At 44.1% G+C, this 22,395-nt stretch overlaps 1 protein-coding gene and 1 pseudogene across 1 annotated transcript in view; one reads left to right on the top strand and one right to left on the bottom strand.

The window, feature by feature from the left end:
• The window catches only part of SLC25A1 (solute carrier family 25 member 1), a 28,355-nt gene continuing 6,232 nt past the window's right edge, over positions 273–22,395 (top strand). The window contains exons 1-2 of the mRNA XM_021071932.1: positions 273–468; positions 20,958–21,104. The gene's annotated coding sequence lies outside the window, so the exon portion shown is untranslated. The remainder of the gene's footprint in view (positions 469–20,957; positions 21,105–22,395) is intronic.
• Positions 18,620–22,389, bottom strand: LOC100155135 (annotated as a pseudogene).

Here is a 22,395-nt window from a genome sequence, read left to right as displayed (position 1 = left end):
CATCACCTTCATCCCTTCATCCTCACCCCACCCCAGCCAGGCAGCACTAATTTGCCTCCTGCCTCTGTAGATTTGCATTTCTAGACATTCGAGATAAATGGGACTCTGTAATACAGTCTTTTGCATCTGGCTCCCTTCACTAGGTGGGCATGTGCGGGTTTTGTCTATGTCTCAGCGGTATCAGTTCTTAGCTCTTTTCTGTTGAATAATAGTGTATTTTATGCACGTGGACCACATTTTGTTTCTTCACTCACCAGGTGATGGACATTGGATTGGCTACAGTTTGCAGCTATTGAGAATTGCAGTTTCAGAGTTCCTGCTGTGGCATGGGATTGGCAGTATCTCTGCAGCACCAGGACGCAGGTTCAAGCCCCCGCCCGGCACAATGGGTTGAAAGTGGGTCACAACTTCAACTTGTGTCTGATCCCTGGGCTTGGGAACTCCATGTGCCATGGGGCCTCTACTTGGGTACGTACCTGGGGTGGAATTGTTGGGTAAATTTGTTTAACTTTTTAAGAAGCTATCAAGTTGTTTTCCAAAGTGGCTGCACAGTTTTACGTTTTGCTGCACCATTTTACATTCCCACCAGAGATGTGTGAGGGTCTATATTCACATCCATATTAGATGTTTGTTGTCTTGTTACTGTAGCAATCCCAGTGGTTGTGAGCTGGTACCTCAACATGGTTTTAATTGCTTTTTTCTAATGCCTAATGATGTTGGATATCTTTTCTTTTCATGTGGTTATTAGCCATTCATATATCTTTTTGGAGAAGTGTCTATTTTAAACTTTTCCCATTTCTTTCTTTCTTTCAGGGCCACACCCGTGGTATATGGAAATTCCCAGACTAGAGGTCCAATCAGAGCTGCAGCTGCCAGCCTACACCACAGCCACAGCAATGTGGGATCCAAGCCGCATCTGCAGCCTATACCACAGGTCACAGCAACTCTGGTTCTTTAAGGCCAAGACTCAAACCCACATCCTCATGGATACTAGTCAGATTTGTTTCCGCTGCACCACAATGGGAACTCCATTGCCCATCTCTTTTTTTTTTGCTTTTTTGGGGCTGCACCCGTGGCATATGGAAGTTCCCAGGCTAGGGGTCGAATCAGAGCTACAGGGGCCGGCCCACGCCACAGCCACAGAAACGCCAGATCCGAGCCACGTCTGTGACCTACACCATATCTCACAGCAACACAGGAACCTTAACCCACTGAGCAAGGCCAGGAATCAAACCTGCAACCTCAGAGTTCCTAGTCAGATTCGTTTCTACTGTGCCATGACGGGAACTCCCCATTGCCCATTTCTTAATTGACTTATTTGTCTTATTGAACAATTTTTTGGCCACATTCGTGGTATATGGAAGTTCCCAGGCCAAGGATCAAACCTGTACCACAGCAAGGACCTGAGCCATAGCAGTGACAATGCCAGATCTTAACCTGCTGGGCCACAAGAGAACTCTTTGTCTTACTGAATTTTAAGAGTTCTTTACATATTCTGGATAACAATCATTTATCAGCTATGTGAGTTAAATATATTTTCTCCCAATTTGTAGCTTATCTTTTTGTTTTCCTAATGGTTTCCTTTGAAGGGGCAAAAGGTTTTAGTTTTAATAAAGTCCATCTTAGCAATTTTTTTTCTTTTAATGGATCATGCTTTTGGAGTTCTATCTAAGGGCACTTAGCCCAGCCCAAGGTCATGGTGTTTCTATATTTCTTTCTTGTGGTTTTATAGTTTTAACTCCTACGTTTAGGTCTCTGGTCCATTTTGTGTATGGTGTGAGGTAAAATTTTTTCCTTTCTCTTTTTTGGGGGGGGAGGGCAGTGTATGTAGATGTTCTATTGTCCCCGCACAGTTTGTTGAAATGACTGTCCTTCCACACTGAATTGTCTCGGCTCCTTTGGTGAAAATCGGTTGACAAAAATGTAAAGGTTTCTTTTTATTTATTTATTTTTTTGTCTTTTTGTCTCTTTAGGGCCACACCCATGGCATATGGAGGTTCTCAGGCTAGGGGTCAAATCGGAGCTACAGCTGCCAGCCTACTCCACAGCCACAGCAACTCGGGATCTGAGCTGCATCGGCAACCTACACCACAGCTCACAGCAACGCCAGATCCTTAACCTACTGAGCGAGGCCAGGGATCGAACCCGAAACCTCATGATTCCTAGTCGGATTCGTTAACCACTGCGCCACAACAGGAACTCCTGTTTTTCTTTTAATTCTTTTCCTTTGATCTTTGTGCCCAGCCTTATGCCGATAACTGAAATCAGATAGTGTTGGCATTCCAATTTTGTACTTTTAAGTTTTTGAAACTCTTCAAAAGTAGGTCCTCTGAATTTCCACATAAACTTGAGGATCAATTTGTCAGCTGTTATAAAGAGCCTACTGGTATTTTGATAGAGACTGAGTTGAATTTTTCAGTTTGACAAGAGTTGTCATCTTGGCTCTATCAAGTCTTCTATGTATTCAACATAGAATGTGTTTCCACTTCTTTTCAATGCTATTTTATACTTTTAATTCACAAATCTTTGTTAAATTTATTTTTGAGTTTTTGTTAAATTTCTTTCTTTTTTTTTTCCCATGAATTTTTAGGGCCATCTAGATTTTAAACTATGAAGTCAACTTCTTTACTTGCTATAAATCTGTTTGGATTGTCTGTTTCTTGTTGTCCACTTTGGTAATTGATCTTTCTTGGGCATTGTCCAAGTCATCCAGAGCTTCTAAGTGTTGACATAAAAGTGTTCACAGTGTTCACTTAGAACTCTTTAAATTTCATCAGTGATGTCTTCGCTTTCATCTCTGATTTTGGCCATTCTGTCTTTTTTGTTCTTGATCACTCTAACTAAGGTTTGTCAATCTTCTTGATTGTTTCAGAAAGCCTGCTTTTGTTTCCAGGATTTTTTCCATATCAGTTTTCTATTATCCATCGTTGATTTTTGCTCTGCTCTTAATTTGTTGTTTTGGGTTTAGTTTGCTCTTCTTTTTCTAGTTTCTTAAAGTGGAAACTTTGTTGAGTGATTTGAGCTCTTTCTTCTTTTCTGATCTTGACATTTAAAACTATGTATTTCCCTTTAAGCCCTGCCTTAGTTACAACCCCAAAATGGATGTTTTTGTGCTTTTTATTGCATTCAGTTAAATATATTTTCTGATATTAATATAAATATTTAAATACTCTACACTCTTCTGAAAAAGGAGCTGGTGCCTACAGACTTTTATCAATATTTAGACATTAACATGTGGTTAATTACTACTCAGAGTTTTTTTCCCTCTTAATCAGATTACCTGTAAGTAGTACAACTTAAAGTAGTCATAGAAGGATTCAGAATTAAGAATGTAGAATTTGTCTTTCTGATTTTTAATGTATCTTTCTCTAATCTCCATCGTATCAAATACTAGCTGAGAAGACATTTCAGATCCCTAAAATTGAGACGAAGAGTAAAGTGAAATCTCAGACACTCGCAGAAGAGGGGATTTTTTAGGACATGGGTCTCTGTGAACACTGTTGCCCTGATGACCGAGGCCAGCCTGCCCAGGAGCATGGAGCTGACTCCCAGCCCGTGAAGGGGCCTTTGGACACACCAGTCTCGTGGGGAGCCGACGACCACAGCTAGGCACATAGGTAACCAGGGGCTGTCCCTCTTGCATCTCAGACCAGATAAGGGGTGGCAGCACCTAGGGCCTGGTCTGATGAAGCACCAAGGCAGAATTTAAGTCAGTATAGGTGTGAGGCAGAAGAAATGGGCCCAGGAGGGAAAGAAATCCAAACTTTGCATCATATAGGTATTTAAATTCAACTCAGGGGAGTTTCTGTCGTAGCTCAGCAGAAACAATCCAACTAGGAACCATGAGATTGTAGGTTCAATCCCTGGCCTTGCTCAGTGGGTTATGGATCCAGCATTGCCGTGAGCTGTCCTGTAGGTCACAGACTCAGGGCTTGGATCTGGTATTGCTGTGGCTGTGGTGTAGACTGGCAGCACCAACTCCAATTATAGCTAGCCTGGAAACCTCCATATGCCATGAGTGCAGCCCTAAAAAGCCAAAAAAAAAAAAAAAATTCAACTCTGCGAGGTCCCATTGTGGCTCAATGGTAATGAGCTGGGCTAGTATCCATGAAGATGCAGGTTCCATCCCTGGCCTTGCTCAGTGAGTTAACAATCTGGTTTTTCCATGAGCTCTGGTGTAGGTCACTGATGAGGATCCCATGTTGCTGTGGCTGTGGCTGTAGCATAGGTTGGCAGCTGCAACTCCAATTCAACCCCTAGCCTGGGAACTTCCATATGCTGCAGGCGTGGTCCTAAAAAGAAAAAAAAAATCGACTCTGGCTCATCAACTATTATGTCCCATCAGGTTACTGATGGTCAGTCCATAAACTGTTTCTGGCACAGTTTTGAGAAGCAAATTGTTGAGGAATGTTTGTAGAGCCACATGGAAGCTGTAGGTTTATATGACGCAGGTTGAGGTCTCTGTTTCAAGGGCTTTAGTGGAATATTCCTAACCCATATCCTTTTGTAACAAAGCAGCAACTGTGAGTCCTGTTTCTTTGCTCATTCCCAATCCAGGCCTTGGATACATGAGCCTTGGATCTTTATTAGCCCATCTTGGCCCCTGATGGGTCCTCCCCAGCCAAGTGGAAAAGGTGTGACTTTAGGACTCCAGCCCTTAGGCAGCGGCCAGATGTCAGAGGAGTGTGGAGCCGTCAAAAGACTGTGAGTGGGGGGCCCAGGATGGAGGGAGGCTGCAGAGGCCCCCTCTGGAGGAGGCCGTGAAAGGCATGGAAATGGGAGGGCACTGCTCTTTCTGCAGTGGGGCCACCACCTTCGGGTGGGGAAGAGGCAGCTAGAGGGCAGCCTGGGGCAGTGTGGGCGATGTCAGAAGGGCTAGAAGACAAGGCTGTGGGCCGTGTGCAGGGTGTCAGAAGACTGTCTACCATGTGGAATACAGGCCACCGTGAAGGCAGGGGTAGGTACAGGGGAGGGGGTAAAGCCTGGTATATCCTAGAGCAGACACATGTCAGAGAAGGTGCAGCATGGTGACAGAGGTGGGAGGAGTACTTCTCTCTGTTTGGGGAGCCCTTCCGCTCCACGAACCCAGGAGTGATGAGCCCTCTGTGGCTTCCTGGAGGCAGAGGCATTGGCGGTGAAGGGCGCAGGTGGTGGGCAAGACTTCCGGTGGCAGAGGTGGACCAGAGAGAACTTGGCGTTGGACCAGCTGACGGCATTTGAACAGGGCAGAAGTGGGGAGACCTCTGGTCTAACCCTTCCTTTTCTGTGGTGCCCAGGTGAGTTCTTCCCGGGGTGGGGAGTGGCGGGGGAGTTCTTGGATGACACTTGACAGTTCTTGGATGTCACTTAAGGGACTTGTTAGAGTCATAGTGTGAGGTCCTTTAGCCGAAGTTATTTCTGGTTGTTGGGGCTGAGGTTGAGCTGGAGTGATGACGCATTTGTAGGAAACTTCACAGCAGATCTGGGGTAACACATAGTCCCGTTGCTTCCACATGTGACGTGACATAGTGGCATCACCCACATCAGCTTGTTTGGGTCTAATTGCCATGGCTAATGTGAAAGGAGTCATTTTATACCAGGATGCTTTCTCTGCTCTGTCATCTATTGGCTGGAATCACTGTTTGTTTTTGCTTCACTCTGAAAGGACCCAGATGCTGCTGGCTTTCATTGTGGCTGAGGGCACAGACACTTCACAGACATAGGACAGGGGAGTGTTGGTGATATGGGGGGTGAGGAGTGTACCTTACGCAGAGCTTTAGGGTGCTGAGGTGAATTGTGAGAGAGGTACAAATACAGTAGGATCTGTGTGACAGGTACCATAATGGTAAATTTTCAAGGTGTTCCAAACGCGAAAAGAGAGAATTGCTTCCCACTTCCTTTGTGAGGCCAAGTGGGAAGGTGGGAGTTTCCCTCACAGCCTGCTTGCTGGGAAAGCTGCACCTGTTTGGCCTTTATGTTGTGTTTAGAAAAAGGTGCATAAGGTTACAGGGCCCTCATCCAAGAAGGGTGGTAACTCACTGCATTAGCACTTCTCTCTCTCCCTCTGGGTGCCCAGAAAGCTTTTTGCTTTCGAACTTCCTGTTTATTCTATGCAGGTGGATCTTTGTTCTGAGTCTGGACTGGAAATCCATGTATTCCCTTCCAATCTGTGAAGATGTGTGAGGGGTTAGGCAGGAATGGAGCTTTGAGCTGTGACTCATAAAGCAGAGTGTAGCTAATTCATTCCACACTTATTATGTGCCCCTATATCTTTTCTTGAAAGTCTTTTGCTTATGTTTTACTGGAGTACTTAACTGTTATCTCACACTTTCTAAACCAGAGGTCAGCAAATTGCTTTCTATAAAGGCCCAGAGAAATGTTTTTGGTTTTGTGGACCAGATGGTCTCTGTTGCTTCTGCTCAACTCTGGAGTTGTAGTACACACAGCCGCAGATACTGTGTAATGAATGAATATGGTTGGATGCCAGTACAACTTTTTTTTACAAAAACAGGTAAGACAAACCATGCAGAAATAAAAAGAACTTTGTAGGAAGTTCTTTGTAGGAAATGCTACAAACTTTACAGACCAATAAAATAGATAACATAGATGAAAGGACTAATTCCGGGAAAGACACAGATTAATAAAAGTGGCTCAAGAAGAAATACAAAGTCTGAATAGGTCTGCTACAAATTAAGATATTGAATTAGTAATGAAAAATCTAGGAGTTCCCGTCGTGGCGCAGTGGTTAACAAATCCGACTAGGAACCATAAGGTTGTGGGTTCGGTCCCTGCCCTTGCTCAGTGGGTTAACGATCCGGCGTTGCCATGAGCTGTGGTGTAGGTTGCAGATGCGGCTTGGATCCCGTGTTGCTGTGGCTCTGGTGTAGGCCAGTGACTACAGCTCCAATTAGACCCCTAGCCTGGGAATCTCCATATGCCGCTGGAGCGGCCCAAGAAATAGCAAAAAGACAAAAAAAAACAAAAAAAAAAAAAAAAAAAGAAAGAAAGAAAGAAAGAAAAATCTAACCAAAGGAAAATTCTGACCCAGATGGCTTTACTGGTTAATTCCACCAAACATCAAAGCACAATCAATACCAATTTTTCACAGACTTTTCCAAAACATAATAGGAAAGAATACTTCTCAATTCATTCTATAAGGCCAGTGATACCCAAATACCAAAACCAGACAGAGCCCCTAAAGGCCACTATGCCCTGCGAGTATAGATGACAAAATCTCCAACATTATAATAGCAAACTGAATCCAGTGACATATATGAAGGATTATACACTATGACCAAGTGGGAATTATCCCAGGAATGCCAGGTTGGATTCATATCTGAAAATCAATTAATATCACATGAAATGTTAATAGAATAAGTGACATAAATCATATCAATAGACAGAAAAAGCATAGGACAAAATCCAACACCTTTGGATAAATATGGTCAGCGAACTAGGAATAGAAGGGAATGTTCTCAACCTAATAAAGGGCATCCATGAAAAACACACAATTTATCAGAGTTCCTGTCATGGCACAGCAGAAACGAATCTGACTAGAAACCATGAGGTTGAGGGTTCAATCCCTGACCTCGTTCAGTGGGTTAAGGATGCAGTGTTGCCGAGAACTGTGATGTATTTTACAGACACGGCTTGGACCTGGCGTTGCTGTGGCTCTGGCATGGGCCAGCAGTTGTAGCTCCGATTGGACCCCTAGCCTGGGAACCTCCATATGCCGAGGGTGTGGCCCTAAAAAGCAAAAACAAACAAAAAAAAACCACTTCATTCAGAGTAGCATCAAAAAGAATAAAATACTTGGAGTTCCTGTCGTGTCTCAGTGGTTAACGAATCTGACTAGGAACCATGAGGTTGAGGGTTCGATCCCTGGCCTTGCTCAGTGGGTTAAGGATCTGGTGTTGCCGTGAGCTGTGGTGTAGGTCGCAGATGCGGCTTGGATCCCGCATTGCTTTGGCTCTGGTGTAAGCTGGTGGCCACAGCTCCGATTTGACCCCTAGCCTGGGACTCTCCATATGCCATGGGAGAGGCCTAAGAAATGGCAAAAAAAAAAAAAAAAAAAAAAGACAGAAAAAAAGAATAAAAAGAATAAAATACTTTAATGAAAAGAACCGTAAAACTTACACTCTAAAAACTACAAAACGTTGTTAAAATATATTAAAGAATATCTAAAGAAATGGCAAAGCCATCCTAGGTTTATGGATCAGAATACTTAATATTTTGATGGTAATAGTCCCTAAATTGATCTCCATATCCAGTATAACCATATCAGAATACCAGCTAGCTTCTTTGCATAAATTGAAAAACTAATTCTAAAACTCATATGTAGGGAGTTCCCATCATGGTGCAGCAGAAATGAATCTGACTAGGAACCATGAGGTTGCAGGTTCGATCCCTGGCCTTGCTCAGTAGGTTAAGGATCCAGCATTGCTGTGAGCTCTGGTATAGGCTGGCAGCAACAGCTCTGATTGGACTCCTAGCCTGGGAACCTCCATATGCCGTGGTGTGGCCCTAAAAAGACAAAATAAATAAATAAATAAATAAATAAATAAAATTTTTTAAATAAAGTAAAATTCATATGTACATGAATGTGTGTAACTGGGTTACCGTGCTGTATAGTAGAAAAAAATTGTATTGAGGAAATAACAATAAAAAATTAATTAAAAAATAAAATAAAATAAAATTCATATGAACTAGCAAGGAACCCAGAATAGCCAAAACAATCTTGGCAAAGCAGAACAAAGTAGGAGTATTTATACTTCCAGTTTCAAAGTTTCCTACAAACCTACAGTAATCAAGACCATATGGTATCAATAGATTGAAAGTTCAGAAATACACCCCTAATTTATGGTAGATTGAATTTTGACAGGGATGCCAAGACAACTCAATGAAGAAAAGAATAATCTGTTCAATAAATAATCTGGGGACACTGGATATCCATATAAAAAAAAGCATGAATTTGGACACCTAGCTCTAATACTAATATATTAAATAAAAATGGACCATCCCAAGAGCTGAAAATATAAAATTCTTGGAAGAAAACAAAGGGATAAATCTTAGTGACTTTGAGTTAATAAACAAAGCCTTCTTAGCTGTAACATCAATCAAAAGCATAAGCAACAAGGAGTTCCCACTGTGGTGCAGTAGGTTAAGAATCTGACTGCAGCGGCTCAGGTCACTGCAGAGGTGTAGGTTCAATCCCTGGCCCAGTATAGTGGGTTAAAGAATCCATCATTGGGAGTTCCCACTGTGGCGCAACGGAAAAAAATCCAACTAGGAACCATGAGGTTGTGGGTTCGATCCCTGGCCTTGCTCAGTGGGTTAAGGATCCAGTGTTGCCATGAGCTGTGGTGTGGGTCGCAGACTTGACTTGGATGCCATGTTGCTGTGGCTGTGGCGTAGGCCAGGGGCTACAGCTCCGATGTGACCCCTAGCCTGGGAACCTCCATATGCCGCGGGAGCGGCCCTAGAAAAGGCAAAAAGACCAAAAAAAAAAAAAAAAAAAAAAAACACAAAAACTCTTCAATCCAATTTATAAATGGGTAAATGGTTTGAACAAACAGTACTCTAAGAAGATATACAAATGGCCAATAAGCACAAGAAAGAATATTCAACATTGTTAGTCATTGTGGAAGTACAGATTAAAACCACAATGAGGAGTTCCCGTCGTGGCGTGGTGGTTAACGAATCCGACTAGGAACCATGAGGTTGCAGGTTCGGTCCCTGCCCTTGCTCAGTGGGTTAACGATCCGGTGTTGCCGTGAGCTGTGGTGTAGATTGCAGACGCGGCTCGGATCCCGCGTTGCGGTGGCTCTGGCGTAGGCCGGTGGCTACAGCTCCGATTCAACCCCTAGCCTGGGAACCTCCATATGCCACGGGAGCAGCCCAAGAAATAGCAAAAAGACAAAAAAAAAAAAAAAAAAAAAACCACAATGAGCTACCACTTCATGCCCACTAAGAGAGCCATAATCAAAAAGACAATAACAAATGTTGCCAAGGATACAGAGAAACTGGAACCCTGATACATCCCTGGCAGGGACGTAAAATAGCACAGCTATGAAGGAGAAATTTGGCAATTCTTCAAAAGGTGAAATATCAAGTTACCATGTGACCTAGGGATTCCACTTCTAGTTATATACCAAGAGACGTAAAAACATACATCTGTGCAAAAGAGAACATCAGTGAGATCGATGGAATAAGGGTCTCTGAAAATCTGTTCCTCCATGAAAGCAATAAGACCACTGGCAAAAATTGTCAAAATAAACTTTTTCAGAACTCTAAAAACTCACCACAGGCTTGCAAAAATCCAAAGAACTTTTATTTGAGAAAATTTGCTGTTATCTCAGAACAGCAAGCTTGGTAGCATTTTTAGTTGCCCTTTTCCTATACCCCTCCCTCCAGCTTTGTGATTCCCTTGAAAACCAGTAGCTCTACAAATGGGTGAAATCTAGCAGTCTAACAGCCTCTGAAGGAGGTAAAATGTTTTAGAGCTCCCCCAAAAGCACCTTTCCTAAATAAATGTCATTATTTGTCCAGAAGCTCCTTGGAAATCGCTGTTCACAGGTCTTGTCTTTATTTGACTTGATTAGATTTGTTCAGTGCAAACAGGCTTATCCCCTGGGAATTTGTGATAAATCAGCAGCAGCAACTGTTTAACATCATAGCTGCCTGAAGGGATGATAGCAGTTGAGGCAAATAAGAAGCAGACAAAAAAAAATTTTAAAAGAAAAGTTATGAAATGAGAGGTTCATAGGAGGGCTTTCAAAAGCTTTGGCATATTTTTGGTAAGCCAGAAGGCCTTGTGTATGTACAAGGCTGTGCATGTGTCCAAGAAAGAATTGGCAAAATCCTAAGCTCTCACCTCTGGCTGATCTTGAGGCTCTGCACAAGCAACGAGTGGAGGCTGAAGGCCAAGGCAGAAGTGTAAACTGACTTCCAGAGCACTGAAGACATGTTTCAACACACACACACAGAGCCTCTCAGCAAAGGCTGAGATTCAGAGCATTTAAGGAATCTCTTCCAGCTCATTAACTGGCCACTAAGCCAACTGAGTAGAGAGTTTACTGACCATATGTGACAGAGAATAAAGACTTTACAGAATTAGTTCAAGAAATCTGCTAAATGAACACACAGCAACAACAAACCCAAGTAAGGCAGGAAGTATCTGCTTTCCAGAGTTGTCACATTGTAGAATTTTAAATGTTTGTTTATAGTTTTGTAATTTGCTAGGGATTGCATTGAAGCTTGCCTTAGGTAGTATTCTCATTTTGACCTTTTTGATGCTTCCAATCTAAGAGCATGGTATAGGTATATCTTCCCATATATATTCTTACGGTACATGTAAGAAGCAAAGTATCGACCATACTTAAGAAAAAAAAAAAAAAAGCAGTTAATGGAGACCGTTCTGAGGATGCCCAGACACTACAATTACTCTTTAAAAGGCTTTAAATCAGCTATTTTAAATACATTCAGGAGTTCCCATTGTGGCACAGCACAAACAAATCCGACTAGTAACCATGAAGATGCTGGCTCAATGCTTGGCCTCACTCAGTGGGTTAGGGATCTGGCATTGCCATGAGCTGCAGTGTAGGTCGCAGACATGGCTCGGACCCTGTGTTGCTATAACTGTAGTGTAGGCTGGCAGCTGTAGCTACAATAGGACCCCTAGTCCTGGGAACTTCTGTATGCCATGGATGCAGCCCTGAAAGCAAAATAAATAAATAAATAGGTTTAAATAACTAATGGAAACCATATCTTAAAAACTAAAGGAGAGGGTTCCCATTGTGGCTCAGTGGTAAAGAACCCGACTAGTATCCATGAGGATGCCAGTTTGATCCCTGGCCTCACTCAATGGGTTAAGGATGTGGCAGATGCAGCTTGGATGTTGCATGGCCATGGCTGTGATGTAGGCTGGCAGCTGCAGCTTTGATTTGACTGCTAGCCTAGCAACTTCCATATGCTGCAGGTGCGGCAGTAAAAAGGAAAGAAAAAAAAAAAAAAAAAAAAGATCATCGGGAGTTCCCTTCATGGCTCAGGATCCTTGAACCTGTCTAGGATCCATGAGGATGCGGGTTCGATCCCTGGCTTCACTCAGTGGGTTAAGGATCTGGCATTGCTGTAAGCTGTGATGTAGGTCACAGAGGGAGCTCAGATCTTGTGTTGCTGTGGCTGTGGTGTAGGCCGGCAGCTACAGCTCCAATTGGACCCCTAGCCTGGGGACCTCCATATGCCATGGGTGCAGCCCTAAAAAGCAAAAAAAAAAAGAAAAAAAATCAGATAAAATAGACTTTAAGATCAAAATTATTACCAAAACTTATACATGATATCCATAGCAGTGCTATTTATTTATTTATTTATTTTTGTCTTTTTGCCATTTCTTGGGCTGCTCTCACAGCATATGGAGGCTCCAAGGCTAGGGGTCTAATAGGAGCTGTAGCCACCGGCCTACGCCAGAGCCACAGCAACATGGGATCCGAGCCACGTCTGCAACCTACACCACAGCTCACGGCAACACCAGATCCTTAACCCATTGAGCAAGGCCAGGGATCAAACCTGCAACTTCGTGGTTCCTAGTTGGATTCATTAACCACTGCGCCATGACAGGAATTCCAGCAGCGCTATTTATTCTAGCCCCAAAGTGGAAACCATCCAAATTTCCATTAACTGATAAATTCCTATATAATGTGTATATGTATACAATGGAATATTTTTTTCGTCTTTTTTTTTTTTTTTTTTTTTTTTGCCTTTTCTAGGGCCGCTCCCTCAGCATATGGAGGTTCCCAGGCTAGGGATCGAATTGGAGCTGTAGCCGCCAGCCTACGCCACAGCCACAGCAACACGGGATCCACGCAGCGTCTGCGACCTACACCACAGTTCATGGCAATGCCGGATCGTTAACCCACTGAGCAAGGCCAGGGATCGAACCCACAACCTCATGGGTCCTAGTCGGATTCGTTAACCACTGAGCCACGAAGGGAACTCCACAATGGAATATTAATTTGATGGTAAAGAGAAATGACATAATAGTGTTTGCTATACCATAACTAACCTTGGAATACTGAGCTAAGTGAAAGATGTATGATTTCATTTGTACGAGGTATTCGGAATAGTTACCTACAGTGACAGAAAACAGATAAGTAGCTGCTTAGACTAGGGGTGGAGATTGACAGCCAGTGAGGTTTCTCTCAAGTGATGAAAATGTTGAAAATTACATTGTAGTCATAGTTGCACAATCTTGTGAAAAACTAGAAAGTTGAATGGCATGCTCTAAAGAAATGATGTTATGGTATATGAATTTTATCTCAATAAAGTTAAAAATACCTTTGGGAGTCATACCCATTTAAAAAGGAAATTATCATGTTTGAGAAAATATTTTAAAATGAAAGACTATATATGCCACAGGGTGGCCAAAACTGAAAAATAAACAAATAAATAAGAGACTATAAATCACAGTGCGGCTTGTTTATGCTTTGCTAACAAAATAAAAACGAACAAATAAAAAAATCCAAGCTAAAACTCTTCTTACTCTCACACCACTTCTGACACCAAAGGTGTTTGGTTTTTCTACTTCAAACAATTCTCCACTTCTCTGTGGACACCACCTCTGTGTCCAAGAGTCCAATCCAGTTCTTTTTATGTGTGTGTGTGCTTTTTAGAGCCACGTCCTTGGCATATGGAAATTCCCAGGCTAGGGGTCAAATCAGAGCTACAGCTGCAGGCCACAGCCACAGCCACAGCAACGCCAGATCTGAGCCACATCTGTAACACAGCCACAGCCACAGCAATGCCAGCTCCTTAACCTACTGACTGAGGCCAGGGATCAAACCCACATCCTCATGGTTACTAGTTGGTTTGTTACCTCTGAGCCATGACAGGAACTCCCTAGTGCTTTTCTAAGTGGGTAGAGGCAAGAGTCCAGGTTCATAAAATATTTCTCTTAATAATATCTCTCTGAGGGCAGTTCTGTCCCTTTTCCCAGAGTATCTTATCCTGATCTTGGTCCTAATTCCTTGGAGGGTGGACTGTGAGTCAGTGACTGCAGTGGTTGGTGACTTCCCTTTTGTAGAACTGGGTTGTGGGCAACAGTCTTTATGTTACAAGCCACTCCCTTTTGCTCTTAATTTTGACTAAGGTTTGGGAGGCATTTAGTGACCATTTTGTCCCAAGGCTCTAGGAATGCTCATTCCCAGGTCCGGTGAAGATTTTGTCGATAGGCCAGGCAATGTGCTGTTACTGGACTAGGCCCTGTTAACAGTAGCCCAAAGCCCCTGGGCCACCTGTCTACTGGTCTATTATGGTCCAGGAAACGGTCCCTCTTGTGGCTTCCTCCCACATCCAGAGTTACACTCTTACAATCACTGATCTTATAGAACTATGTCTTTGGTCAGTCAATTGTTTCAGGTCACCTAGTCATCATTATTTTTATCAGAGGCTCAGTCACACACTTAGTAATGAAAGAAACAGTAATCTTGTAAAATAGGCAGAATATATGATACAGCTAGTGACATCAGTAAGATCATAAGCAAGTATTTAAGCTAAGAACTTCCTAGGTGAGGCCCAGTATCTCCCCACACTGTTGTCTGACTATTCTGTTCTGCACCAGTCATTATCTTTAAGGGAAATGGCATCTGCATAAAGTCCACCAAAGATGTCTGCACATACAAGGTGAGTGGTGGTTCATTGGACCCCTTACGGGACTGAGAAAGGAATGTTATTTCAGGAGTTCCCTGGTGGCACAGCAAGTTAAGAATCCAGCATTGTCACTGTAGCAGCTCAGGTCGCTGCTGTGGGGCAGTTTGATCCCTGGCCTGGGAATTTCTACATGCTGTAGGCATGGCAAAAAACAAAGAAACCCAGAGAGGAAGGAGGGACATAATTGACTTTTGCCTCACCCCATTGAACTGGGCGTGGCTCTCGCACCCTGCAGGATGCAGAGGCCTGGAGACAGCACTGAGGGCCAGCAAAGCAAGGATGGGGCAGATAGTGCCAGCCTTGCCCAGCCCTCTGCTGAAACTCCAGGGAAACAACACAAAAAGAGCTCTTTGGAGCCATGGTGCTAGATTATGAGGACAAAACTGGCCCTGACAAGCTGACTTTTGGATGCATTTTAGCACAAATTCATGTATTAAAAATCCTTAAGTGAGGAATTTAATCTTAAAACAATTGCCGTCAGGCAGTGCCCTTCAATCTGGGCAGAAATAAACACAAATCCAAGGAGAACCTACCGTCTAGCAAAGCTCCAAAGAATTCTGACAGATAACATACCAAGAAATAATGAGTTTGTTGTAAAAGCATCAATAAAACATGTAAGGAAACAAGGCACCGTTAGTAAGAGCCAGATGCCCAGAGAGACCAGGGGACCAGGATTATCAGGCACAGGATAGACAGTGACAAAAAAAGATCAAGTAGGCTTTTAAAAATAATGAGCAACTTTTTGTTTTTCCTTTATAAACTACTTAATATATACTTGCATTTGTATAAAGACTGTTACCCGAAAGTTCCCATTGTGGCTCAGCAGTAACAAGCCTGACTAGAATACATGAGGACACAGGTGCCATCCCTGGCCTTGCTCAGTGGGTTAAGGATCTGGTATTGCCATGAGCTGTGGTGTAGGTCTTAGACACTGCTTGGATCTGGCATTGCTGTGGCTGTGGCGTAGGCCGGCAGCTGCAGCCCCAATATGACCCCTAGGCTGGGAACTTCTAGGAACATAGCTGCAGCCCTGTAAAGCAAAAAAATAAAAATAAAAATAAATTTAACTTAATTTAAAAATAAAAAAATGGAGTTCCCGACGTGGCTCAGTGGTTAACGAATCCAACCAAGAACCATGAGGCTGCGGGTTCTATCCCTGACCTTGCTCAATGGGTTAAGGATCCAGCATTGCCATGAGCTGTGGTGTGGGTCGCAGACTCAGCTCGGATCCCGCATTGCTGTGGCTATGGCGTAGGCCGGGGGCTACAGCTCCAATTCAACCCCTAGCCTGGGAACTCCCATATGCCACAGGTGCAGCTCTAGAAAAAGGCAAAAAGACAAAAAAAAAAAAAAAAAGACTGTTTTCCAAGAAAAACAAAATGGTACTTTAAGAGTTCAAACATCTTAGATAAGGCTTGACTTCTGTGCTTGAGAAGGATGCAGGAAGTTTTCCTAAAGACCTTTTTTCTGTAAAATTTTCCTCCTTGCTTTGATGTGAGCTTGTTTCTCAAGCCTCAGACCACTGGTTTATTAGAAAAGGACATAACTCAGGAACAGCCAGATAGAACAGATGCACAGAGTGAGGTACAGGAAAGGGTGGGGCTTCCACGCCCTTTCCAGGTTCCATGTTCCTCAAATCCCCACGTTTTCACCACCCAGAAGCTCCCCAAGTAACTCTGATAAATATAAAATAAATCTATAATTGAAATTGAAGTATAGCCCACATGGGGTTAGCAGCATTAGAGGATTGATGAGTTGGAAGCTAGATGTGAAGAAATTGCAAAAACACAGCCTAGACAGGTGGCAAATGTGAAGGCTTGAAAGGAGATGGAATCAGAGACCTGGAGTCACTGTTTGAAGGGAGAACGATGGGGATTTTAACAGAACTGGCAGGGTTCTAGTTCTGAAGTTCAGGAAGCCCAGCAAATCCTCAAGGAAGATTAAGTTTTTAAGATATTTTTGCATGCATTATAAGAAAAATGTAGAACATCAAAAAATTTTTAGCAGTAAGAAGAAACATAAATTGGAGTTCCTGTCGTGGTGCAGCAGAAACTAATCTGACTAGGAAACACGAGGTTGCAGGTTCGATCCCTGGCCTCACTCAGTGGGTTAAGGATCCAGCATTGCTGTGAGCTGTGGTACAGGTCACAGACACAGCTCAGATCCCGTGTTACTGTGGCTGTGGTATAGGCCAGCAGCTGTAGCTCCAATTGGACCCTTAGCCTGGGAACCTCCATATGCTGCGAGTGTGGCCCTAAAAAGAAAGAAAGAAAGAACATAAATTAACTAAAAAGAATATTAATTAGATTGACAGGAGTTCCCGTCATGGCGCAGTGGTTAACGAATCCGACTAGGAACCATGAGGTTGTAGGTTCGGCCCCCTGCCCTTGCTCAGTGGGTTAACGATCCGGCGTTGCCATGAGCTGTGGTGTAGGTCGCAGACGCGGCTCGGATCCCACGTTGCTGTGGCTCTGGCGTAGGCCGGTGGCTACAGCTCCGATTCAACCCCTAGCCTGGGAACCTCCATATGCCGCGGGAGCGGCCCAAGAAATAGCAAAAAGACAAAAAAAAAAAAAAAAGATTGACAGCAGACTTCTCAACTGCCTCCATGGAAGCTAAAGGGTAATGGATGAGGCCAGCTCAGAGGATATTAACCTAAGGTTAACAAGAAGTTGGGGACAAAAAAATGAACAAAACGTTAGGCAAATGCCAACCCTAAAAGTGCTGGTATTGAATTGATATTTTATATGAATGTATGTGTAGTCATATATGTATATTAATTACATGGTCTATAATATTACCACACAAAATAGACTTTAAGGTAAAACCATTATTGGAGTTCCCTGGGGACCTAGCAGTTAAGAATTTAGTGTTGTCCTTAAAGATAAAAATAGGAGTTCTGCTGTGGTGCAACAAGATCAGTGGTATCTCTACAGCACCAGGACGGTGGTTTGATCCTCAACCAGGAATAGTGGGTTAAAGGATCTGGCATCACCACAGTGTGGGCCATGCCATAGCTGCGGCATAGGTTGAAACTGTGGCTTGGATCTGATCCCTGGCCAGGGAATTCCATATGCGGCCAAAAAAGAAAAAATAAATAAATAAAAATAAAAGTATTCATATAACAAACAACATGGATTTACTGTATAGCACAAGAAACTATATCCAATGTCTTGTAATAAGCTATAATGAAAAAGAATCTGAAAAAGAACAGACAGTATGTACAGATGAGGCATTAGCCTTGTCAGGAAGTCACAGCACAGCCTGAGCCCCAACCCTTCCCTCCCGAAGAGCAGCGGGGAACCAGCTGCCCTGACCAAACAGCACGTCCACCACATGGCCTCTTCCATGCTCTGCTGGGGCTGCTGCCTCACTGGGAGCAACATGTGCAGCTCCCACCCCTGGTTCTCAGCTCAAAGCAGCACAGTTTCTGAGAGCGACCCTGAAACCCATCCGTGATGGGCATGGAAAGGAATGACAGCAGGGGTGAACCTTAGGGCCCGAGTTCTTAATACTTTTTCTTCTTTCTTTTTTGGCCGCCTCACAGCATATGGAGTTCCCAGGCCAGGGATCAGATCCAAACCATAATTACGACCTATGCTGCAGCCCTTTAACCAACTGTGCTGGGCCGGGGATTGAACCTACATCCCAGTGCTCCTGAGATGCCACCAATCCCGTTGCGCCACAGCAGGAACTCCCTTTTCTACCTTTCTTTTCTTTTTTTTTTTTTTTCTTTTTTGGTCTTTTTGCCTTTTCTAGGGCCGCTCCCTCGGCATATGGAGGAGCCCAGGTTAGGGGTCAAATCAGAGCTGTAGCCACTGGCCTACGCCAGAGTCACAGCAACGCCAGATCCGAGCCATGTCTGCGACCTACACCACAGCTCTTGGCAATGCCGGATCTTTAACCCACTGAGCAAGGCCAGGGATCGAACCTGCAACCTCATGGTTCCTAGTCAGATTCATTAACCACTGCGCCAGGACGGGAACTTCAGGAACTCCCTTTTCTTCTTTTTAGTTACTATCCAGTACAGCTGACCTTCGCGGGGATACAGTACCGGGATTTTAGCACACCTCTAGTCGAGTGACCACCAGTCAGGATGTAGAACTGTCCCACTGCCCTGTGGAACCCCCTGTGAAGGCAGCCTTCACATTACACCCCCACGCCTGCACCCCGGCAGCTCACCTGCTCCCATCAGGCTCTTTGCCTTTTCCAGAACATCATGTGCACACAACCTTTGATGTCACTGCTTTCACTCAGCTCAATGCCTTTGAGGTTCACCCACATTTTGTCCAGCAGTCGGTTCTTTTCTGTTGCCGAGTGATGCCCGCTGTGTAACTGCCAATCTGTTTACCACCCATTCACTTGGGCTTTGGGCGGTTTTCAGGTGGGTGATTATGAACACAGCGGCAATGAACCTTGTGTCCAGATCTTTGTTTGAACACGTCCAGCAGTTGCAGTGTGTCCTGGTATATGTGGCTGTCCCCCCATCCTCACCAGCACATTCTCTTAAGTCAGTGATTCTGAGAACTCTGAGAGGCAGGGCTGCGGGATGGCAGGATGGCCTGCTTGAGGCTCAGCAGCAGCTGGATGGCAGCGGGTTCCAGGGACAATGGGGAGACCAGCTTGTGTGGTTGGTTCTGAGCTGGGAAAGTAGTTACAGTTCCCCAGAGGACAGGAGCTACTCAGGATCTTTTTTTTTTTTTTTTTTTCGTTTTTTTCTTTTTCCTATTTTGTTACAGAGGTACTTTGTATGTATTATTAGTTAATATGTAATTTGTAAACAGCTATTTCATATCCTACACGTACAAAATCATTTTACAAAAAATGCTCTGAAAACGAGTAGGTAACGTGTTCTCTGCTGGGTTGTTACCAAAAGATACATCTGGGCAGGTGACACCACTGCAGAGTGACAGCCACAGCAGCAGCACAACCATGGCAGCTCACCATCTGACACGGTCCTTCTGCCCCCTCTTCAGTGCCAAGGTCACTGTATCTTGATTCTTCACCTTTGTCCCCTCTTCCTTGGCTGCCTTCTCACCAGGGACCCACCTCTTCACAGATGGCCATGCAGGATACATAAGTAACAGAAATACATCTTTATCCCTGTCTCCCTTGGATGAGAACAATTCTGTTTCTGTGGGACATTGAGCAGTCTTACTTCCCATGGCCTTTTTTTGTACCAGAAAATATGTATGAAGCCTTCATGCTATCTTTTGAGTAGTTCTTCGACACTTAGTTCTTCAGGTATCTACAAATATATATATTTTGTCTTTTTAGGGCTACACCTGCGGTATATGGAGGTTCCCAGGCTAGGGATCTAATGGGAGCTGTAGCCACCAGCCTATACCACAGCCATGGCAACACAGGATCCTTAACCCACTGAGTGAGGCCAGGGATTGAACCCGTGTCCTCATGGATGCCAGTGACGTTCGTTAACCACTGAGCCACGACATGAACTCCATACATTACAATATCATCTAAGCTTCATGATCAAAACAACTAAGAAAGCTGTCTTGTCACAATTGTTTTACATTCTGTATCACCAGGATCTCTGCTAAGAAAATACCAAGATAGGAGAATGCAGCTCAATGATTGGCGGCAACAAGTTCTTAATGTGTGCTACAAGGGGAAGTCTCTAGGTCAAAATTATTGCAATCAAATATTCAGCTCCTTCAAACATCACCAAAAGATCCAGAGTCACCGACTAGACCAGAAATCCACTGTGATATTGACACATAAAGGATTGTAATCCACAGAGAGTAATTTGTAATCACAATTGGTCAACCCATCTTTTCTCCAGACACGTGACACCTGATATAAGGGTTTCATCCATTCTATATTCACCTCGTTGCCTTGGTCTATCTTGTGAAAGATCATACTGTATATACCCACTTCAAGTAGTAGCCAGATTATTTTCATTCTATGAAGCTCAACCCTTGAAAAATTGCTCTCAGCTTAGGGAAGTAACACCCCCAAAGCATCCACTGTACCGTAACCTGTACCCAGGGCTGTTCCTGCCAATCACCAGAGGCCTGGGCTGATCCTCACACTTGTAAATGTTCCATTCGTCCTCAGGTACCAGGTCCATGTCGTGGAATATAAACAGTCCCAGTTTTCCTCCTTAAGCGCTTCTAGATAGCCCACGCTCAGGAGTTTGGCACGATTAAATTTTTTAGTTCCAGCCTGGGGGATGATATAGATGCCGTAGTCCAGCTGCTGCCTCTGCAGGAAGGGGGGAGGTCTTCCAGTAGGTATAGCAGGTGCTTCTCTTTCAGGTGCCAATGAAGAATCAGGATGGCCACCCATTGCAAAGCCCTGAATTCCTCTGAGTGATACTGGCCTCTGTGCACCTTGGGGTTTCCTGCCCGTACTTCTTCCAGAGTGAGATCTGGTTTGAAAATGAGCTTGTTTTGGCCTTTGAGGTATGGAGACACAGAAGGGCAGTTGTCAACGTCTGCTTTTTTCACAGATGCTTCATCTGTTACAGTTCCTTTCTTCCCCCAAACTATACCCTTATTGAAATCATCCATGAGCTCCTTTGCTTTAGGAATGTCTTCAATGGCACCCACAAAGTAGTTGGCCCACCCAACCACTGTGAGGCATAAGGTAGAAAGCAGCAGTAATCGGAATCTGTAGGAAAGGTAGAAAGTCACATTGAAACTCATGTCTTATTTTGTGAGCAATAGGTGTCTTTCAGCCTCACTACAGGCAGGAAGCTTCAAATTCAACTTTTCCAATCTGGTTGCAAACTTTATGACAAATGACAGTGCAATGCCTGCTTTGATAGTTCTGCTTCAACAGTCTTCCCAATACTGCCACAACGAGCACCAGCCTGAGCAAGGGGAGGAAGCAGGCAGCGGCAGCCGGGACCACCCCACCACCCTGGAGGTGGCTCCCGCACCAGCCCTTCTCAATCTTAAAGGAAGAAAAGGGAACAGCGTTTGAGGTGGAGAGGTCAATCACAGACTCAACAGAGGAACTGGGTTTTAGGGGGACTCTGTTTCATGCCCACCTGGCTTCCACTCTGGTCCACCTCGGATGTGGACAGAGCAAGAAGAGGGGCTCTGGGGGCACCGTGGGCCTCACCTTTCCTCCCTACCTCCACCCCGCACCTTCACACTGCCTAGTTCTCTGGGGTGGCTCATATAACCTTGTAAGCTAGTGTTTATGGTAGAAGCAAGGCCCAGGGCTCCCATGTTGGTTAATTGGCTCCTGGAAGTTGTCTTAATAGCATGGATTTCTCAGTATGATAAGTAACATCCTAGCAAGGTATTTTCTAAAACTGAATCACTTGGTTAGCACAGTCAGGGTCCACTGGCAATCTTGGTTTTCTGTGATGAGTTGGCAGGACAGGCTGTCAAAGCCTGTGACCACATCAGGATCATCTGTGAGTTGAGTTTGTGAAGATGCACAAATGATTTAGCTCCAACGACTCTGCAAAGAATTGTTTGGCAAATGATTAAAATTGAGTGTCCACTAGATATCAAGGCCTTAGTTTGTGTATCATGACTTGACCTACCCTGCTGTTCAGAATGAACAGGCAGTGCTCAGGAGGGGGTATTTCCAGTGTCCGAAACAGACACATGTCCTTGTGTGTGGAGTGTGTGTGTGTGCGTGTGTGCTGAGACATATCACACAGAAAACTCAGGCAAAGATCGCATCTCAGGGTAATGCCGTTACCTCCGGGTGTTGATCATGTCTCTCTGTTTTCAG

Source organism: Sus scrofa, chromosome 14, assembly GCF_000003025.6.
Source record: "Sus scrofa isolate TJ Tabasco breed Duroc chromosome 14, Sscrofa11.1, whole genome shotgun sequence".
NCBI lineage: Eukaryota > Metazoa > Chordata > Mammalia > Artiodactyla > Suidae > Sus > Sus scrofa.
This window is presented reverse-complemented; position numbering and strand designations above follow the sequence as displayed.